Source organism: Cherax quadricarinatus, chromosome 35, assembly GCF_038502225.1.
Source record: "Cherax quadricarinatus isolate ZL_2023a chromosome 35, ASM3850222v1, whole genome shotgun sequence".
NCBI classification, from domain to species: domain Eukaryota; kingdom Metazoa; phylum Arthropoda; class Malacostraca; order Decapoda; family Parastacidae; genus Cherax; species Cherax quadricarinatus.
This window is the reverse complement of record NC_091326.1, coordinates 29,324,312-29,345,242: the sequence shown is the minus strand read 5'-3', so window position 1 is coordinate 29,345,242 and position 20,931 is coordinate 29,324,312. Positions and strand designations below refer to the sequence as shown.

Here is a 20,931-nt window from a genome sequence, read left to right as displayed (position 1 = left end):
ATCCCGATTGTGGGTTTTAGTACATGACAAGAAATAGTGTTTTAAATTGTACAGTAGACCATGAACCATGGTGTTCAGTTTCCCATTGTTATTTATGATGATAACAACCTTTGGTTCAAACTGCGTATAATGGAAGTGGTGATAACTTCTCAGAATGGAACTTGTGTGTGTTAAGTGAGTTAGTGGTATGGTTCACTACATTGTTTACATCAACAGGACTGACATAAGCTTCATTCTCCTCAGTAAACAAGGTGTAAATATTTAAGTGAAGGCTCAGTAAAATTAAATAATAGGGTTATTCAAGTATTCCAATATAAGTGTGAGTTAAGACGAAGCATTATTAGATATTTCTATCACATGGGCTTCAGGGATACCTATCATGTGGGCTTCAGGGATACCTATCATGTGGGCTTCAGGGATACCTATCATGTGGGCTTCAGGGATACCTATCATGTGGGCTTCAGGGATACCTATCATGTGGGCTTTAGGGATACCTATCATGTGGGCTTCAGGGATACCTATCATGTGGGCTTCAGGGATACCTATCATGTGGGCTTCAGGGATACCTATCATGTGGGCTTCAGGGATACCTATCATGTGGGCTTCAGGGATACCTATCATGTGGGCTTCAGGGATACCTATCATGTGGGCTTCAGGGATACCTATCATGTGGGCTTCAGGGATACCTATCATGTGGGCTTCAGGGATACCTATCATGTGGGCTTCAGGGATACCTATCATGTGGGCTTCAGGGATACCTATCATGTGGGCTTCAGGGATACCTATCTTTCCTGCCGGTGAAAATAACAACAGCATATTTATTAATATTCCTGTGTAAGGTTCGAAAATAAGCACTAAACTGTTGCTTTAGTGTTAACACTAAGCTGCAGCTTGAGTATTAGCACTAAGCTGCAGCTTGAGTATAAGCACGATATGACTATCTACTCAGAATATAAATAATAAAACAAATAGTAAATAGTGTCTGGTGATACACTTCTTAATGTTAGGTCATGAAAGTTGGCAACTGTGATCACATGAGTTAGCAAACATGAGAACCATTCTGACTCCCACAGTAGTCTCAAGGTCTCAGACTCGACATAAGTATTGTGGACTCCAACTGTTCATACTGTTGTTCCTTCTGCTGCGAGAGCTGTGAACTTAGACGCTGCTTCTGCTCTGCTGGTGATACTGTTCCTCCCGCTTCTGCTGCTCTAAGTATTATCAAGCTTGGTCGTCTCAGTTTGCTGGACGCTTTCTTTCTTCTGGAAGAAGTGGGTATTTGAAATGCTTTCTTTTAATCCTACATTCATATATACGTATATATATATATATATATATATATATATATATATATATATATATATATATATATATATATATATATATATATATATATATATATATATATATATATATATACATATATATATGTCGTGCCGAATAGGCAGAACTTGCGATCTTGGCTTAAATAGCAACGCTCATCTTGCCATATAAGACAAGTGAAAATTTGTGTATGCAATAATTTCGCAAAAATCATTCTAAACCCAACGAAAAAAATATATTTCATTGTGTCTGCATAGTATTAAATTACTGTAAACGTATTTAAAATATATTTGTTAGGATTAGGCTAAAATAAATTGCGCTTGTTATAATAAGGTTAGGCAAGTTTTCTAAGATTCTTTAGGTGCAAAATTAAAATTTCTTACATTAACGTATAAGAGAAAATTTTGGATAGGACTTAATTTTAAATGAGTTCTTGCTAATTGACCAGTTTTACATATTCGGCACGACATATATATATATATATATATATATATATATATATATATATATATATATATATATATATATATATATATATATATATATATATATATATATATATATATATATATATATATATATATATATATATATATATATATATATATATATATATATATATATATATATATATTTAACGCAACTAAGAGCACCGGCCCAGATAGCATCCCGTCTAAGTTCCCACAAGATGGTGCCTCTGAGACGCAAATACCCATTGCTCGCATAATAAATTTGTCCTTCATCACAAGTGCCGTACCGGAGGGGTTCAAGGAGGCCAGAGTTACTCCTGTCATCAAGAAAGATAGCAGGTCGGATGTCAGCAACTATAGGCCTGTTTGTATACTCAGTATAATATCTAAAATTCTAGAGGGCTGTGTAATGTCAAGTAGTTAAGTACCTTAATGACAACAACATTATTCATAGTTACCATTCAGGCTTTAGGAGACCTTACTCAACACATACCTCCCTAATTAATCTGATGGATTACATGGGAATTGAAATGTCGATGGGTAATCTCATAGGTATGGTAACCTTTGACTTGCAAAAGGTCTTCGATACTGTCAGCCAAAATATATTATGTAAGAAACTTCAAGCTATCGGCATAGGTTCCGTAGACTGGTTTAAGTCCTATCTTAGCAACAGGGAACAAATTATCAAAATCAACAAAACAGAATCAGAACCCATGCCGATAGCATATGGAGTTCCCCGAGGTAGTATTCTGGGTCCCTCATTATTTCAATGTTATGTAAACGGCATACCCATCAGTGTATACGGATGACAGTGCTCTGTTAGTGTCAGGTAAAGACTCACAAGATTTAGCTAACGTAATAACACTGGAACTGGAGTCCTGCAGCAAATGGTTAGTAGACAACAAACTATCGTTACATATTGGGAAACGGAAGCCATACTCTTTGGCACGAAACATAAACTGAGAAGGGTAAATAATTTTAATGTCCAGTGTAATGGGAAGCCCATCACTTCAGTTTCCTCAGTAAAATATCTGGGGATCCCCTATGACCCATGCATGCCAGGAGAACTGATAGGGAAGAGTGTAGTAAAGAAAGCGAATATCAGACTGAAATTCCTCTTTAGACAAGCACAGTGTCTACCTACTGAGGCTCGCATGACCCTATGTCTAGCTCTTATACAAGGTCATATGGACTACGCTTGCTCTTCATGGTACACAGCCTTGACAAAAAAAAAAAAGAAACTGAAAGATAGATAGACTGCAAGTCACCCAGAACAAAATGATAAGATTCATCCTGGACCTGGGTCCAAGAGAGCATGTAGGCCAGGATGAATTACAACAATTGAATATGCTGAATATTGAAGACAGAGTAAAACAACTGAAGTTAAATCAAGTTTGCAAATTGCTCGCAAACAGTGTCCAGAATATCTTGCTGCTAATTTTGTCAAGGTTGAGAACCAAAACAATTGTAGCACTAGGGGGAGAGAACACAACTTTGTAGTACCCACAGTCAGTGGCCAGACTTCAAACACCTTTTATTGTACAGCAATAAAAAAATGGAACAGACTGCCTGCACATGTCAAAGACAGTAATAGTATGAGCGAGTTCAAGAAGACAGCCAAAAGGTGCCTGATGAATGTAGCGACAGAAAGGGAGGAGAATTATTGTTTTATTTTTTTAGCTAACACACATGTACATATAAATAACTCATTATACCTTATTCCTAGTATAATTTAGTATAATAAGATATTATTTCCTTTATAGTATAATAAAAAGGTATTAAAAGGGCCCAAATGGAAATAAGTCACTTTGACTTTTTTTGGGTTATCCCAGGTTCTCTACACATATGTTGTTATGTATGATAATCTATGTAACTGTATTTATGTATACCTGAATAAACTTACTAATAACCTCACCGACACTATCTGGCAGATTGTCCCACTTGTTTATAGATGATAAGGCATTTTCTACCTAGGATTAGAACCATGCGCTTGACACGTGTTGAATCGCATCTGCCCCATTTTTGACGGCACCAACTTATTTAAATCAAAATGAAATTCACTTTTGTATGCCGCTACTTATGGTATCATTTTTGATTGTTAATGAAAAACACGCATGAAACAGCGAGAACTTCTATTGGAATTCCGCCGTTTCACTCAAGCTGTTTATCGTGACTTTGTAAAGCTCTTGTTGAGCGATACTGTTAATAATAATGAATTACATTTTTGTCTGTGTCTTTATCATGTACTTGTCGGCACGTTGCCTCTCCACTCTAGTTTGATAATAAAAGTTGTCAATAATAAGGGACCCAACACTGAGCCTTGCGGAAGGCTGCTTGTGAATGAGTTTCAATCTGTTTTGACCCAATTAATGGAATCTTTCTACTGAATATCAGTAAGCTATGACTCAGTCTACGAGAGAATTTCTTATTCTTCATGGCGATTTCAGATTGAATCTTTTGTTATTCTAATAATTTACCCACATTCTGATAATTTACCCTCATCACCAGTGAACAGCGTGCTGGTGATGAGGATAATTAACAGCACGCTGTTAATTATCCTCATCACTAGCACGCTGTTAATTATCCTCATCACCAGCACGCTGTTAATTATCCTCATCACCAGCACGCTGTTAATCATTCTCATCACCAGCACGCTGTTAATCATTCTCATCACCAGCACGCTGTTAATTATTCTCATCACCAGCACGCTGTTAATCATTTTCATCACCAGCACGCTGTTAATTATCCTCATCACCAGCACGCTGTTAATTATTCTCATCACCAGACGCTGTTCACTGCTGTGACTTTCTAAGACCAGCAACAAGAGTTAGACTAAGTACATCCACAATAATACACACAGTGTAACACAACAGTGCACACTAAATTCTACAGTATATAGAACAACACTACAAAGCAGTACAGTACAGTACCTATTACAAATCTCTGCAAATAAATCGACTCTGCCTTTTCCACACTGAGTGTAAATACTGAGAATTGATTTTATTCCTCATAAGATTTATTAATTTTTGTTTGCTGACTTGTAGTTAGTTGTATTGATATCTTATTGAACCAGATGTTAATTCACACACACACACACACATACACACACACAGACACACACACACACACACACACACACACACACACACACACACACACACACACACACACACACACACACACACACACACACACACACACATAGAGTTGCAAGTGGAGAGAGTAACAGGAGTTGAATGGGAAAAGCCTGACTATAAAAGAGGGGACTACATAGGGTTGAAGAACTTCCTGCAGGAGGTTCCGTGGGACAGAGAACTGGCAGGAAAGCCAGTAAACGAAATGATGGAATATGTAACAACAAAATGCAAGGAGGCAGTGGAAAGGTTTATTCCCAAGGGCAACAGAAACAATGGGAAGACCAGAACGAGCCCCTGGTTTACCCGACGGTGTAAGGAGGCAAAAACGAAGTGCAATAGAGAATGGAAAAAGTACAGAAGGCAGAGAACACATGAAAATAGGGAGATCAGTCGCAGAGCCAGGAATGAGTATGCGCAGGTAAGGAGTGAGGCCCAGCGACAGTATGAAAATCTCAGTAGTAGTAACCAGTTACCAGTCTAGTAACCAGTTACTACTACTGAGAGTATAGCCACATCAGGAGGAAGACAACAGTCAAAGACCAGGTGATCAGATTGAGGACAAAAGGTGGAGAACTCACAAGAAATGATTTTGAGGTATGCGAGGAGCTAAACAGGAGATTTAAGGAAGTTTTTTACCCGACGGTGTAAGGAGGCAAAAACGAAGTGCAATAGAGAATGGAAAAAGTACAGAAGGCAGAGAACACATGAAAATAGGGAGATCAGTCGCAGAGCCAGGAATGAGTATGCGCAGGTAAGGAGTGAGGCCCAGCGACAGTATGAAAATGACATAGCATTGAAAATCAAGACTGACCCGAAACTGTTGTATAGCCACATCAGGAGGAAGACAACAGTCAAAGACCAGGTGATCAGATTGAGGACAAAAGGTGGAGAACTCACAAGAAATGATTTTGAGGTATGCGAGGAGCTAAACAGGAGATTTAAGGAAGTTTTTACAGTAGAGACAGGAAGGGCTCTGGGAAGATAGCACAGAAGGGAACATCAAGAGGGAATATACCAACAAGTGTTGGATGGCATATGAACTACCGAGGAGGAGGTGCAGAAGCTGCTAAATGACCTTGATACCTCAAAGGCGATGGGACCGGACAACATCTCCCCATGGGTCCTTAGAGAAGGAGCAGAGATGCTGTGCGTGCCTCTAACCACAATCTTCAACACATCCCTTGAAACTGGGCAACTACCTGAGAAATGGAAGACAGCAAATGTAGTCCCCATATTTACGAAAGGAAACAGAAATGAGGCACTAAACTACAGACCTGTGTCTCTGACATGTATTGTGTGCAAAGTCATGGAGAAGATTATCAGGAGGAGAGTGGTGGAATGCCTGGAACTGAACCAGATTATGAATGAAAACCAGCATGGGTTCATGGAAGGCAAATCTTGTGTCACAAACCTCCTGGAGTTTTATGACAAGGTAACAGAAGTAAGACACGAGAGAGAGGGGTGGGTTGATTGTATTTTCCTAGACTGCAGGAAGGCCTTTGACACAGTTCCCCACTAGAGATTAGTGCAGAAGATGGAGGATCATGCACATATAACAGGGAGGGCACTGCAATGGATCAGGGAATACCTGACAGGGAAGCAGCAACGAGTCATGGTACGTGAAGAGGTATCACAGTGGGCGCCTGTGACGAGCGGGGTCCCACAGGGGTCAGTTCTAGGACCAGTACTATTTTTTGATATATGCGAACGACATGATGGAAGGAATAGACTCTGAAGTGTCCCTATTCGCAGATGATGTGAAGTTGATGAGAAGAATTAAATCGGATGAGGATGAGGCAAGACTGCAAAGAGACCTGGACAGGCTGGACATGTGGTCCAGAAACTGGCTTCTCGAATTCAATCCTGCCAAATGCAAAGTCATGAAAATTTGGGAGGGGCAAAGAAGACTGCAGACAGAGTATAGGCTAGGTGGACAAAGACTACAGACCTCACTCAGGGAGAAAGACCTTGGGGTGACCATAACACCGAGCATGTCACCGGAGGCACACATCAACCAAATAACTGGTGCAGCATATGGGCGCCTGGCAAACCTGAGAATAGCATTCCTATACCTTAATAAGGAATCGTTCTAGACACTGTACACTGTGTATGTTAGGCCCATACTGGAGTATGCAGCACCAGTCTGGAACCCACACCTGGTCAAGCACGTCAAGAAGTTTGAGAAAGTACAAAGGTTTGAAACAAGGCAAGTCCCAGAGCTCAGGGGAATGTCGTACGAGGAAAGGTTGAGGGAAATCGGACTGACGACACTGGAGGACAGAAGGATCAGGGGAGACATGATAACGACATACAAGATACTGCAGGGAATAGACAAGGTGGACAGAGATAGGATGTTCCAGGGAGGGGACACAGAAACAAGGGGTCACAACTGGAAGCTGAAGACTCAGACGAGTCACAGGGACGTTAGGAAGTATTCAGTCATAGAGTCGTCAGGAAGTGGAATAGCCTAGCAAGTGAAGTAGTGGAGGCAGGAACCATACATAGTTTTAAGAAGAGGCATGGCAAAGCTCAGAAAGCAGAGAGGGAGAGGACCTAGTAGCGATCAGTGAAGAGGCAGGGCCAGGAGCTGAGTCTCGACCCCTGCAACCACAATTAGGTGAGTACAATTAGGTGAATTAGGTGAGTACACACACACACACACACACACACACACACACACACATACACACACACACACACACACACACACACACACACACGAAACACACATAATACACTGTCATGTCATTGTGAGTGTATGAATGTGACTATGGTAGTATATGAGTGACTGTGTATGGCAATGGAGCGAGAGTATAAGTATGTGGGAGTGTATGGTTGTGCTTGCATATGTGTGAGCTTGTGTGAGTGCATGAATGTGACACTCAGCGAACAAGCCACGTCACCCTCCCGTCCTGCCTTAACCAGGCAGGAAGCAACGCTGTTACGAGGATGGAGAGGGAACTTCGTCAACCATCCTGGATAAAGCTCTTCCTGTTCACTGCAATTGAATTATGTGGGACCTTGATACTTGCTGGCCGGTGAATATAGAGTTGATTAATATTAATATGTTCTTGAGACGAGGGACCATCTCGATAGAGTTATAGATTCGTGGGCTTTCTTTCCGAGTGTTTCATGGATATAGAATGATAGAGATCCACGAAATCTGAAAAAGAAAGGACACAGACTGACGCAGATGGGATGATAAACAGACCGACGGACTTGTGAAGAGACAGAAAGAGAGACACACCGAACTAGATATAGAGAAGTGATGGATTGAACATTGTCCTTTCAATATCAAGCCTAAATGTACAGGCTAAATGAGAATTTAGCAAGTGAAGCGACAACAGACAACGAATACTGGGTGAATGTCCTCACTTCTCATCCAGCTAACTCACTCTTAACCCCCCCAATCTCTCTCTCTCTCTCTCTCTCTCTCTCTCTCTCTCTCTCTCTCTCTCTCTCTCTCTCTCTCTCTCTCTCTCTCTCTCTCTCTCTCTTATCCATGCAGTATGAAGTGGATGTGTTAAATGTAGTGATATTCAGATGACGGAGCAAATTACAGCATGACAAAGGAAGAACATCGAGTGCAGCATAACATATATAACAGAGATAAAAAGCAATTCACAGAATATATTGGGCCAATATTAGTATCCTCATCGGTGGTATAATGTCCACAGGAAAAAAACAAAGAAATACAGTAAGAACTCAAAGACAATATAACCAGTTTATTTGGTGGCTCTTGGTAGCGGGGAGTAAATGATAAGTCTTCGGAGGCTTCTTACTTTATTTGCAAAGTCGTGGTGGGTACACAGGCTTGTGTGTTTGTGCCCATGGCCCGGTAGGGCCATGCCCACGAGGGAGAGAGGAGTGGACTTGTTGTCTGAGTCTGGGCCACTGAGTGAGTGAGAACGAGTGGGACCAGCGTCCCACTAACCTGGGCAGGCCTAGAGAGGGCAGCACCTGAGTGCCACAAAATATGAACTAAGCTGGCAGACAACATGGCTGTCTGTGCAGACATTACAGCCTGTCTACATTTGCTCAGCCACCTACCTTGGGTCCGACAATACTGGTGGTAAAAAAAACTCGGTCTCTCTCTCTCTCGCAGGAACAGGGCCCAGAACGCAAAATAAAGACATATATATATACATATGGACATGGAAAAAAAAAATTTCCTATATGGAGGGAAGAAAAAGACATGTTGGGTGTGCTGAACAATGTGGTCAAAGGCAGTGAGCATCAGTAGGCATCACTGCACGCCTTCCTGCATCTGGACAGATACTGCAACACAGGAGACATCGCTGTGGCTGCAGCAGCTAATGTAACAAAGTATGGTCTCTTCTGGAACAGTGAAGCAGTCATCATAGGAGTCGCTGCAGGGTTTCACTCAACCTTGGACACAACCTGCTGGTGCCCTCGAGTGGGGCATCGTCAGTACTCAGCAACTGGGCAGAACTTCTTCTGGCAAGCGACTCAGGAAGACATTTCTCGACTGGTACTGCCACTGGGCTGTCACTGCCGGTGAGCATGGGATGAGTCGTGGCAGAGACGACTTGGTGAAACATCTGGAAGTCATAACATCATACACCAGACTGCAGTGAGCGAACTAGCAGTCAAAGTGACATTATCTTTGTGCAGGAGCTCACTGAAGCTGTGACAGGAGGCTGACACAATGCCTGCCGACTGGGCTAACTGCAGCTTGACGAGTGTCATCCTCTCGGCAGTTGGAGTTATAGCAGAGGTTAGTCTAAGCTTCCCCGGACTTGTTTCTCTACATATAACTGCACTCTGAAGGTCTGGAGGTGAAGTGAAACAAATCTCGATGGGTATTGCTAGCAAGTACGATTCTGCAGAACATCTATGAGCGATGAGCATAAGACCTTTCTGTACAAGGGGCTCATATGCTCAGGCTGACTAATATTAGCTGTCAAACACACTGGTCACACCAAGTGACAAGTAACACAGTGGTGCTACTCAGGGGTCTGGGCTCAAAACCACACTGGACACATGGAAAACTTTATACACACCCACAGTACATTCAGTACAACATGGCTTAAACTAGCAAATGATGCTTTTCTGTGCACAAAATTGACCTAAGCCATACACTTACATGTGAGAACACTGACTGAGAGGAATCAATTAACACATGACATATATCTTCTCTCAGTCTTCTCGACAATACTGACATAATCACTGAAACACTCGATGTGACATCAAGTGATGCCAGGTGTGGCATCTTGAGGTGACATCAGCAGCACTGTGACGTCATGAAGTGGAGTGGCAGCAGACCACAACATGTGGCTTGGGAAGTCTGGCTCAGTAACTGAGGTGGCTCGTAGATCCACGTGGCTTCGTCTACACCCCATGTGGCATCGTGATCTATGTGGCATGCTGATCCATGTGGCATGATGATCCATGGAGCTTCGAGTGGCCTCGGGCACTCAGATAAACAGCTCTGGCAATGAATTCACATGGAAAACAGCAGACAACACAGCAGAGGGAGTGGGTACATGGTGATGGAATGTGGTGGTAGGTGGGTGAGGTGTAAGTGAGGCAGGAACCCGGCCGCTTTCTCCTCTCCCACCCACAACACAGGGAGACACACACTGGACACAGAAATCACCACAAAACTCACCTCTGCTTTGCTGAAACAGCTGTGCTGAGCTGAACAACAACAGCAGAACATGCAAGTGACGCTGAACACATGACTTGAGAAACAGCGTGGGGTCACTGGGAGGCAACTTACAATTCTTAAAGAAATTCGGCAAATTTCGGCTTGGATCCTGCTTGTACCTGTGAATGGATGCTGAAACGTGCAGACACGATATCAGGAAAACTCATTGAGAGATGGATGCTTCTTGCATGGGGTGATGAAGTAAACACAACTTCATCCTATATCCTTCCTCTCTCCGGGCAAACACAACTGCTGCGACCACCACAGTAGTGAAGATTCTGCCAGTATGGCTCAGAAGTAACACCTAGGTGTTACTTCCGAGCCATACTGGCAGAACCTCTACTTCTGGTTTCCTAGTTCCAGTCTCCCCTTTGCCCCTACATAGGTGTGAAATTTCACACCTTTATGCTAATGACCCTGACCTCACCCTTGACCACCTCACCCTCGACCACCTCACCCCCCACGTCCCCCTCACCCCCCGCTCCCGCCCGTGCGCCTGCACGCCCGCATCCGTGCGCCCGCCCACGCACCCACCCGTGCCCACGCCCGCACCTTCTGCAGCATCCGCCGGATCGCTCCCACTCCCTGAATTTTTTTCCGGTTTTCATTTTCTCATGATCTCTACTTCCTTTGAATTTCTTGTGCTCTCCATCTCTTCGGATCAACACCCTCCCCCCACACCTCCCACCATCCACTTCTACCGTCTATGTCCAAGTATTTCTCCTCCACTTCCTTGGATCAAGACCTCCCTCTCCCCCCCAAAATTCTGTTTTCTTGTATTTCCAACTCCTTGGATCAACACCCTCCCCCACTTCCATATCCCCATACCCTCTAAACCATATATTTCTCCTCTACTTCCTTGGGTCAAGACTTCCCTCTCCATCCCTCCCAAATATTTTTTTTTTTCTGAATTTCTTATATTCTCCACTTCCTCGGATCAACACCCTCCTCCACACCTCCCACCATCCACCTCCCACCCCAAATATTCCTGCTCCATCTCCTTGGATCAAGTTTTTTGGGTTCCCCAAATATTTTCGAATTATTTTGAATTCTCCAACTCCTTGGATCAAGTTTTTGGGTTCCCCTATGGGTACCCCTCCAACTTCCACCCCTATCCCAATTTTTTTCTATTTTTTTGAATTTCATTTTCTTGTGGTCTCCATCTCCTCGGATCAAGTTTTTGGGTTCCCCCTATGGAAGGAAGCATTCAAAATGGACTCCCCCTATGGGGCATGGTACTTTCTCTTAAGTAATACAGGCCTAAACAAGTGTGACATCACCCTACCTGTGTTTACTCAGCAGTCAGTGACGTCACGTGATAACCTCACTCAGGACACAACAGGATTGACCAAGCTAGGTCACTCTGTGTCCCCTTATTAACTTAAAATCAACTAAGTTACTTTCTTCTTGTTAACTTAAATAAAGTAAACATAGGATAACACTAATATTTTCCATTTTAAAGTACAGTGGACCCCCGCATAACGATCACCTCCGAATGCGACCAATTATGTAAGTGTATTTAAGTAAGTGCGTTTGTACGTGTATGTTTTGGGGTCTGAAATGGACTAATCTACTTCACAATATTCCTTATGGGAACAAATTCGGTCAGTACTGGCACCTGAACATACTTCTGGAGTGAAAAAATATCGTTAACCGGGGGTCCACTGTATTACATTTTCTTCATTACATAAATTCTCAGTATTACACATTATATATACAACACAGGGAAAACATTACACATTTTCACTCTTAACCAGGATAACCCAAATATAATTCCACATTTTCGTTAATACCCACAACAATCCGCAATTTTTTTTACAAAATGCAACAAAAGATTCACTCTCCTCAAGTCTAGACATCTGCTGACTGGCGAATCTTATCTGATTTACCTTCAGATTAAAATCTCATATCAGACCCACCAAGTAACCTTCTCTCTCTACCTGAACACCAACACTCAGTTCTACCATAGAGAGAATTTAAGGCTAGATATGCTACTCAATCCATTCTTTTAAAATATATTCACACAATACCTATATTTTCAGTAATATCCCCATATTTCATTAAAATTCTAATACAATCCTCTTCTTACCCCTTCTCCTCACCCAAACACACCCACCCACCCATCTCCCAACACCTCACTCTCCCACCAACATCTCACAACACCTCACTCTCCCACCAACATCTCACAACACCTCACTCTCCAACCAACATCTCACAACACCTCACTCTCCCACCAACATCTCACAACACCTCACTCTCCCACCAACATCTCACAACACCTCACTCTCCCACCAACATCTCACAACACCTCACTCTCCCACCAACATCTCACAACAAGATACAATTTTCACTCATAACCCACAGTTTTTGTTGTTTTAACTATTTCATCAAAAAAAGTCACCACAATACTTACAACTTATAACCACTTTTTGATAAATTCACTAGTCACAATTTTACATATTACGAAGTTAATACCCACACACACACACACACACACACACACACACACACGGGGCCAGGAGCTGAGTCTCGACCCCTGAAACCACAATTAGGTGAGTACATACTTTTTTCTCAATAACTGTTAAGAAATATTCTCTCATCTACATCCTTTAACAACTCACAAGAGAACAACCCCCAGATTACTTCGAACACTCTCACACAACATTTGAATACTCTCAAACATCGTTTGAACACTTCCAAACAACATTGGATCACTTCCAAATTACATTAGAACATTTCCAAGACAACATTTTAAATATTCCCAAATAACATTTTGATACTTCTAACTTATCCATACTTACATATTTATTACTGCACCTACTACATTCATAGAGCACTTAATTCTGATATAAACCCTCCCCTCAAACGTCTCCTTACCAACCTCAACACAACACATGACCATAACACAAGGCACAGATCACTCTTTGATATTCCCAGAGTCCATCTCACACTATGCAAAACCTCAATGCACATAAAAGGCCCTAAAATCTGGAATTCATTACCTGTGAATATAAAAGAAACACTGTCTGTTTATAAATTCAAGTCTCTTCTCAAAAATCACTTACTCACCCACAACTAAATAAATACTGAATAATTGTATCTCATAAATTGTATCTCATAAATGTTTCTCATTATTGTATCACATAAATGCCTTACCTGTGGCCCAACCAAACTTTATTTTTAATTACATTACCTAACAGAATACTCCATTCTACTGAATGTTCAGCAACACAGTAAATGACCATATGACCTGTCTTTGTAATACTCATTTGTGCTAAATTGTTATCTGTTTACAATAATGTTTTACCACTGCATATATCATTGCTTAGTTAATCTTAAGTTAATTTTAAGCCTGCCCATAATGCTCTGCATACAAGGGGCTTTGGCATGTTACACTGTAATAACTTTGTATTTCACTCTATCATATTCAAATTAATAATAAATAAATAAATAAATAAATTAAATTACATCTCATCCCTCAAACTCCTCCCTCATTCTCCAGATTTTTACAACATTATCACAAAAACTAACTCATACACTTACGTCATGAGACATTACCAACACTGACACACAGACACCACACTTTACTTTGAACACTACCAAAAACACTTCCAACACTGACACACAGACACCACACTTTACTTTGAACACTACCAAAAACACTTCCAACACTGACACACAGACACCACACTTTACTTTGAACACTACCAAAAACACTCTCATACATCATTCGATGTAAAACTATAATGTAATCTCTATAAAATGTATTTTTTTGTGAATATTTTTGGGTTTCTGGAACGGATTAAATGTATTTACATTATTTCTTATGGGAAATATTGCTTCGACTTTTGTACGTTTCGACTGTAGAACTAGCTCTTGGGACGGATTAAGTTCGGGGTTCCACTGTGTGTATACACACACACACACACACACACACACACACACACACACACACACACACACACACACACACACACACACACACACACACGCACATATATATATATATATATATATATATATATATATATATATATATATATATATATATATATATATATATATATATATATATATATATATATATATATATGGACATGGAAAACAAACTTCCTACAGGGTGGGAAGAAAAAAAGTGGGGTGTACTAAACATCATGGTCCAAGGCAGTGAGTGTTGATGGGCATCACTGCACGTCTTCCTGCTTCTGGACAGATACTGCAACACAGGAGACATCACTGCGGCTGAGCTACAGGGTACAGTCACCTCTGGGATGGTGAAGCAGTCATCGTAGTAGTTGCTGCAGGGTTCACTCATCCTGGGGCACAACCTGCTGGTGCCCTCAAGTGAGGCATCGTCAGTACTCGGCAACTGGACAGGAGGACATTTCTCGACTGGTACTGTCACTGGGGCTGTCACTGCCGATGAGTGTGAAGTGAGCCATGGCAGAGTTGACTCAGTGAAACATCTGGGAGTTATAACAGTACACCATACTGCAGTGACATCATCTTTGTGGAAGTTGCTCACTGAAGCTATTCTCTTGACAGTTGGAGTTATAGCAGAGGTTGGTCTAAGTATCCTCAGACTGGCTTTCTACATATAACTGCTCTGACGGTCAGGTGGTGAAGTGGAACGGACAGGGAATCTTAGCAGGTACGATGCAGCAGGGCATCTATGAGTGGTGAACATAAAGGGCTTTCTGTAAAAGGGGCTCAGATGCTCATAACTGATGCCTGAGCTGATTAATATTGACTGTGAGTGGTCACACCGGGTGACAAGTAACATGAGGTGCTACACAGTGGTCTGGGCTCACATACTGTGGTCCACACACAGCTGTGCTCAAGACCACACTGGACACAGGGAAAATTTGTATACATCTACTGCACATGCGGTACAACATGGCTTGAGCAAATGACGCTTTTCTGTGCAAAAATTGACACTAAGCCATACATATATATTTACATATATATATATATATATATATATATATATATATATATATATATATATATATATATATATATATATATATATATATATATATATATATATATATATATTATTTTCATATAGTCGGACTTGAGTCCTGGAAATGGGAAGTACAATGCCTGCACTTTAAAGGAGGGGTTTGGGATATTGGCAGTTTGGAGGGATATGTTGTGTATCTTTATATGTGTATGCTTCTAGACTGTTGTATTCTGAGCACCTCTGCAAAAACAGTGATAATGTGCGAGTGTGGTGAAAGTGTTGAATGATGATGAAAGTATTTTCTTTTTGGGGATTTTCTTTCTTTTTTGGGTCACCCTGCCTCGGTGGGAGACGGCCGACTTGTTGAAAAAACAAAATATATATATATATATATATATATATATATATATATATATATATATATATATATATATATATATATATATATATATATATATATATATATATATATATATATATATATATATATATATATATTACCCTTAATTATTAAGGGTAATAATGAATTCAAATTTAAAATTTACAGAAAACCTACAAATAACTGTTCCTATGTACACTATTATTCTTCCCATCAAGATAAGGTTAAACTGTCTGTTTTCTCATCAATGTTTTTGAGAGCTTTACGTATTTGTAGTCCAGAGTTCATAGATGAAGAAATATCCAAAATTTATGAAATAGCAATTGATCTGAAATACCCGAGAAATGTAATTGATAAATCATTTAAAATTGCTTGAAATACTTTTTACAATCTGAAAAGGGGCAACCAGCCTTATTCAACTAAAAATATGTTGGTTCTCTCTTACCATGAACACTTGGTTGATATGCCTTCTCTTCTTAAGACTTTTAATATGACAGTTGTATTTAAAAATCTTGATACAATAAAAAAACTTTTGATAAAGAATTCCCCCCAAAATGCTGACTGATGTGTCTATAAGATTCCTTGTAAAATTTGCGATAAAGTTTATTACGGTCAAACTGGTAAAAGTCTCGAACTTAGATTAATACAACATAAATATAGCATTAGAACTAACATAAGAAGACATAAGAAAGGAGGATCACTGCAGCAGGCCTGTTGGCCCATACTAGGCAGGTCCTTTACAATCCATCCCATTAACAAAACATTTTCCCAACCCAATTTTCAATGCTACCCAAGAAATAATCTCTGATAACTCTATCCACTCATTTGCAAGTCCCAATCAAATCCAACCCCTCTCACTCATATATTTATCCAACCTAAATTTGAGTCTACCTAAAATCCTAGCCTCAATAACCCAACTAGGTAGACTGTTCCACTCATCAACTACCCTATTTCCAAACCAATACTTTCCTATGTTCTTTCTAAATCTACTACTTGTCTAATTTAAATCCATTACTGCAGGTTCTTTCTTGGAGAGACATCCTCAAGACCTTATTAATATCCCCTTTATTAATACCCATCTTCCACTTACACACTTCGATCATGTCTCCCCTCATTCTTCTTCTAACAAGTGAATGTAATTTAAGAGTCTTCAATCTTTCTTGATAGGGAAGATTTCTAATGCTATGTATTAATTTAGTCATTCTACGCTGAATGTTTTCTAACAAATTTATATCCATTCTGTAATATGGAGACCAGAACTGAGCTGCATAATCTAGGTGAGGCCTTACTAATGATGTATAAAGCTGCAGTATAACCTCTGGACTTCTGTTGCTTACGCTTCTTGATATAAATCCCTAGTAATCTATTTGCCTTATTACGTACGCTTAGGCATTGCTGTCTTGGTTTAAGGTTGCTGCTTACCATAACCCCCAAGTCCTTTTCACAATCTGTATGGCTAAGTTCTACATTATTTAACTTATAAGTGCTAGGGTTATGGACACTCCCAAGCTTCAGAACCTTGCATTTATCTACACTGAACTGCATCTGCCACTTTTCTGACCAAGAATAGAGTTTGTCTAAATCCTCATGAAGTTCCCTAACATCTACGTTTGAATCAATTATCCTACCTATCTTTGTGTCATCGGCGAATTTGCTCATATCACTACTAATTCCTTCATCAAGGTCATTGATATATATTATAAACAACAACGGGCCTAAGACTGATCCCTGTGGTACGCCACTTGTTACAGATCCCCACTCGGACTTAACCCCATTTATGGACACTCTCTGCTTCCTGTCTGAGCCATGACTCGATCCACGAGAGAATTTTCCATCAATGCCATGAGCTGCCACTTTCTTTAACAGTCTTTGGTGTGGAACTCTATCAAAAGCCTTACTAAACTCTAAGTAAATAATATCAAATTCTTTATCATGATCAACAGCCTCAAAAGGTTTACTGAAGAAAGTTAATAAATTAGTTAGATAAGAACGGCCTCTCGTGAATCCATGCTGAGTATCATTAATCAAGCTATGCTTATCGAGATGGCTTCTTATAATCTCAGCTATAACTGACTCTAGTAATTTGTCTAAAATTGAGGTCAGGCTTATTGGGCGGTAATTTCACGGTAACGACTTGTACTCTGCTTTAAAAATAGGAATTACATTAGCCATCTTCCACATATCAGACACTACACCTGTTTGAAGAGATAAATTAAAAATATTAGTTAATGGTTCACAGAGTTCCATTTTACATTCCTTAAGAACCCTTGAAAAAATCTCATCAGGACCCGGTGACTTATATTGCTTCAGTCTGTCTATCTGCTTCACAACCATTTCACTAGTGACTATGATGTTACATAATTTATCTTCTTCAGGCCCATTATAAAAATTAATTACTGGAATATTATTAGTGTCTTCCTGTGTAAAAACCTTGAGAAAATAATTATTTAAAATGGAGCACATTTCATTCTCTTTGTCAGTAAGATGCCCATAGTTATTTTTAAGGGGACCTATCTTATCTCTAACTTTTGTTCTATAGACCTGGAAAAAACATTTTGAGTTAGTTTTCGAATCCCTAGCAACTTTAATTTCATAGTCCCGTTTAGCTTTTCTTATCCCCCTTTTAATGTCCCTCTTAATGTCAATATACTGATTCATAAGATGACCCTCACCTCTTATGCCCTAGTAGATGTTTCAGCCTATTATTCATCCATTTTGGGTCATTTCTATTCGATCTAATTTCTTTATATGGGATAAACGTTCTTTGAGCAGCATGTATAGTGTTCAGAAAACTGTCATATTGATAGCTTTCTTCGTTACCCCAGTCAACAGATGATAAGTGTTCTCTATGCTCATCGGAATCTGCTAATCGAAAATCTGGGACTGTACTGAGTTATCCCTACTATCATACTTCCATTCAATGCTAAATGAAATTGATTTGTGATCGCTAGCACCGAGTTCTTCTGAAATTTCTAAATTATTAACAAGGGATTCATTGTTTGCCAGAACTAAGTCAAGCAGGTTATTTCCCCTTGTAGGTTCTCTCACAAATTGCTTCAAAAAACAATCCTGAACTACTTCTAAGAAGTCATGTAATTCTAAATTCCCAGTCAAGAAATTCCAATCAATATGACTAAAGTTAAAGTCTCCTAGAATTACTACATTATCGTGCCTTGTGGCCTTAACAATTTCCTCCCACAGTAGTTTCCCTTGGTCCCTATCTAAGTTTGGGTGACGGTATATCACACCTAAAATCAATTTTTCATGCCCCTCTGAAAATTTTATCCAAACAGACTCTGTATGTGTTACTTCAGACTTAATACCTGTTTTTATGCAACAGTTCAAGAGATCTCGGACGTACAGTGCCACCCCACCCCCCTTTCCCGATACTTCTATCTACTTGGAACAATTTAAAACCCTGAATGTGACATTCCGCAGGCATGTCCCGAGTTTTTTAATTAAACCACGTCTCAGTTAAGGCAAATACATCAATGTTACCTGCACTAGCAACTAATCTCAACTCGTCCATCTTATTCCTAGCACTACGGCTATTATCATAATAAACATTGAAAGACTCTCCTTTCTCTTTACCCGTCCTGCTCAGTTCTGTTTTTCTACTAAACCTATTATTGTTCTTCTCACCTAGTGTCACTGGCTTTTCAATATCTACCTCGTTCTGCGTATTTCTAGTTCCCCTAGAACTCATAATATTACTACACTGGGACTTCACTGTTTTCCTGTCAAAACCCATATCACTATTTCTAGTTTAAAGTCCTAACAGCTCCCTCCAGTGCAGTTGCCAGTGCCCCCACCCCAAACCTAGATAAGTGAACCCCATCCCTGGCATACATGTCATTTCTGCCATAGAAGAGGTTCCAGTTGTCAATGAATGTTACTGCATTTTCCTTACAGTATTTGTCCAGCCAGCAATTGACACCAATTGCTCTGAACAACCATTCATTTCCAACTCCTCTCCTTGGCAAAATACCACATATAACAGGGTTTCCACCCTTCCTCCTAATTATCTCTATTGCTGACCTATACCTGCTAATCAGATCCTCACTCCTACGTCTGCCAACATCGTTGCCTCCAGCACTGAGACAGATAATAGGATTGCTCCTATTACCTCTCATGATGTCATCCAGATGGCTAACAATATCCTCCATCCCAGCCCCAGCAAAGCAAACCCTCTGTCTCCTACTCCTGTCCTTCAAGCAGAACGCCCTATCCATATACCTAACTTGGCTATCCCCAACTACAACAATATTCTTACCTTCTTGGTGTCGTTCATCGTGACGTTCCCAGTAGTCGACTCGCATTCGTCGGGTAGCACTGAGAATGCATTAGATGTTTCCACAACAGTTTCCACAGCAGTCTCTTTCTTCTTCATCGTTTCTACCTTTCCATTCGTCTTCTTGATCGTCAACTTCGTTCCCTGCTGTCCAGCCACTGACCAGTTTCCCTTCTTGACCTGAGGACTCAAAACAGGAGGACTACTACGAATCTTCTTGTTTTCCTCGGTCAATCGCCGAATCTCCATCTTTGCCATCCTCAATTCTTCCTTAAGCTGTTGGTAAAGTTGCTCGATGGAGGGCATCTTGGTTCAGTCCGTAGAGAGCACACTCGACACGTCCTCACTGAGCTAAGTACAGGTCACCTCTGTGCTAAGTACAGGTCACCTCTGAGCTAAGTTCCAATGCTCTATTTATTCACGTGAGAGATTTTAACCATCCAATTGATTTTCAAAAAGTTGAAAAAGTTGTATCAAGCAAATCCATAGTTGACAGAAATATAATTGAATCTTGTTTCATAAAAAGCAGTTTTGAAAATAACATGAATATTTCCATTGGATTATATAAATTAGATTCATTTATAATTAATAAAATTTGGTTAGAGTTTAATAATACAATGGACAAATAATAAACCTTATTTCTTGTGTAGAAAAAATTCTTAGTGGGATGTCGTGAGGTCCTGTCTAGTTGGAC

The 20,931-nt window shown here is 40.3% G+C and overlaps 1 protein-coding gene across 1 annotated transcript in view; it reads left to right on the top strand.

The window, feature by feature from the left end:
• Positions 1–1,082: 1,082 nt before the first annotated feature.
• Positions 1,083–20,931, top strand: part of LOC128686274 (uncharacterized) — a 44,910-nt gene continuing 25,061 nt past the window's right edge. Inside the window, exon 1 of the mRNA XM_070091483.1 lies at positions 1,083–1,271. The gene's annotated coding sequence lies outside the window, so the exon portion shown is untranslated. The remainder of the gene's footprint in view (positions 1,272–20,931) is intronic.